The sequence below is a fragment of the Ornithodoros turicata genome, unplaced genomic scaffold, assembly GCF_037126465.1.
Source record: "Ornithodoros turicata isolate Travis unplaced genomic scaffold, ASM3712646v1 Chromosome15, whole genome shotgun sequence".
Lineage (NCBI taxonomy): Eukaryota > Metazoa > Arthropoda > Arachnida > Ixodida > Argasidae > Ornithodoros > Ornithodoros turicata.
Window position 1 is genome coordinate 2,013,418 of NW_026999318.1, and position 2,749 is coordinate 2,016,166.

The 2,749-nt window shown below is 46.1% G+C and overlaps 1 long non-coding RNA gene across 1 annotated transcript; it reads left to right on the top strand.

Annotated features, from left to right (window-relative positions):
- On the top strand, positions 1-2,262 carry LOC135372499 (uncharacterized). Its single transcript, XR_010416006.1, has 2 exons — positions 1-321; positions 1,890-2,262. It is a non-coding gene; the product is annotated as an uncharacterized LOC135372499 (long non-coding RNA).
- The last annotated feature ends 487 nt before the right edge of the window (positions 2,263-2,749 follow it).

Below are 2,749 nucleotides of genomic sequence, written 5' to 3' on the forward strand. Positions count from 1 at the left end.
TCTACCACTGGCGTATACACGTGTCCCTTACATTCATCACGGATATTCATATCATCCGCAGGAAATCATTAAGACTTCCTCTCCAGACGTGTTCCTCTCGTTCCTTTTTTGAACGCAAATCTTACCCGTAACATATCTCTTAAAAGGCGAGCGGAAAGGAAACCAGGCGACACATCGGCATCCGAAGCAGATAGGACCACTCGGTAGGCAAGTTCAAGCTGCAAAGAAGTTGAAACTGAAATTGTTTCATCGTGTCCTAGAGCAAGATGAAGTCCCTATGGCTGATCTCCCTTCTATGCATCGCTTATCTGAAGATAAACGGTACGTCCAACACATTGCTCGGTTTTCAGGCCGTTTTAGGCACGTTTTCAAATGATTGGTTTGATGCGGTCGAATGAGGCAGTTGTTACGAGGTGACCAAAACCTCCCCCTATACAGTTTTGCGATACGCTGGAAATCGTCACCGCCATCGCCAAGCGAAGCAATTCGAGTTCTAAAAAAGTGATGAGAGTGTGCACCGTGACAGAATATGCGGGGGATACCCGGCTGCACCGTTCATGTTTTCAGGACGGGCGCCGCGTCCTCAAGAGCTACTACGCTCTAGTGTACTGCCCGTGACACGGTTGTCTGAAATCGCCTGTCAGTAGCTCTGCAGCGTTTATTTCCTTGATTTCCCTCGAACATGTCGTTCCGATATTCTATTTAAAAGTGGACCATGTGCTGCACGTGTTTCTTACTCAAAATAAATGACCTTGTAACACCTGGAGATGGTTTAAACCACGGGATGCAGATTTCAGACAACCGTGTCGCAAGCGGTAGAATCGACGTTTCACGATCCAGAAGCACACGGGGCGTTAGACACCCGAGCAACCAGGGGCCCGATGCTCAGCTTTCCGTTCCTCCGTAACGCGCGACAGATGCATCACTTCTTTCACCGTGATTCGCTAGAGATACTTCACAAACCCAATCCCAACATTTATTCCCAATAAACCGCAATAACAAAAGACGTTGGGCTAGTAGCAGTAGGGTATACAAAATACATTATGGAATGCGCACAAAAGACAAGGACGAAGGATGGGGACAACCCCGTGAGCCAGTTTTGTGCGCTGGTGTTTTCCCCATCCTCCGTACTTGTCTTTTGTGCGCATTCCGTAATGTCTTCCGAATGAACGTTGCATTCTGAATAAACCGACCAAAGCGGTTTTCGCGTGCCGTAGTATTTGAAGTGACGTTTGAAGCGCACCAACTCGAAAACACGCGCACACACCGACAAGAAACGTTGAGTTCAGTCCAACATCAAGGCCCAGATGAATGCACTACGCGCATCATATACGATTTGGTACGCCTCACGACTTTTACACTGGACGCGTATCCGTGTACAGAACTTGGCAGAACCGATAGACCCCCATCATTAGTCCCCAAATCACACGTTCGTTCAAATACTGAAGCCATGCGATATATTGCACGCGACATAAGGACAGTGCGAAGAATGAGAGGTACGCGTTACAAGCCTTCCGCCAAACGCCTTCATTGGTCTTCAGTAATGCTATTTAGTATGAATTATTAATTTATTACTTCTCTCTGGATATCAGTTCTCTGTTACTGGATTGCTGTGAAATCTGAACTAGTAACTAATTTCGCGTGTTTTCGGTTATTGTAATTTTCGAGACTTCCTGAAACGCGGCAAAAGTTAGAGCAAAAACTTAATTATAGTACTCAAATACAGCATATTAGCTAGTACAAGATTGAATTGGTTTATAATACCACTGAGATAGCCCCGAGATGCCTTTACCAATCTTCACCCTATCTCGTAATCTCTCGGAAAATATAATCGCCGAAAACGAGAAACCCAAGACCAATTTCTAAGTAGTTCCTTTGTTGGTTTGCAGCGATTAGCGCGACCTCTCCTGTACGCCCACCCGACTGCGGTGTTGGAGAAGTGTGGACGGGATGTGGATCGCCATGTCCTCTCGTTTGCGGTAAACCATATCCGACTATCTGCACTGCAAACTGCCTTTACAAGTGCGACTGCCAAGAAGGCTACATCCGAAGTGGAAGCGAGAACGGCCCTTGCATACCGCTCAGCGAGTGCTCGGAGGTTCCGGAACCCCCCAGCCGTCCTGGGCTCTGATGGCTTTATTGACGGCACGATGGCGATTGTAATTCGTCAAAGGAGACACCACCTTCAATGTTCTAACTGATAATTATTCAATGTCTTGGATATAGTTCACTTTGCATAAACACGTACGTTTCGAAAGTGCAGTTTGCTGTGTTTATTTTCTCTTTCGATCATATTGCCAGTTGTCGCGTAGAACGAATATAGCTGCTGACCTGCACCATCCAGCCCGTCTTTGACCTCGAGCGTCTCGTATTTACCTGGTAGCCTCTGAAGGACTGAAGGTGCTCAAGACGACCAAGTGTGCGGCACAGGAACGAAACGTGTCAATTACTTTCGCGCCTAAACCTCATTAATCGGTTGTTTAATTTAAATATGGCTACCTCACTTGTTCAAAGTGGTTATCTACTCGGGGTTACCTACTTCTCTAGGGGCTACTAGTTATTCGAGATAAATATAAAATATGATTATTTTCATCGACGTGAACCTACATTCCAAGTTTTACAGCAAAGGAAGTGAAAAACGTCTAAAAGTAGGCATCGCGAATACTAAATTCTAACCCGCCCTGACATCACTGGAGCTGCTTCCGTCAGTGAGATTAGATACGACAACCAAACGGAATGGCCATAGCTT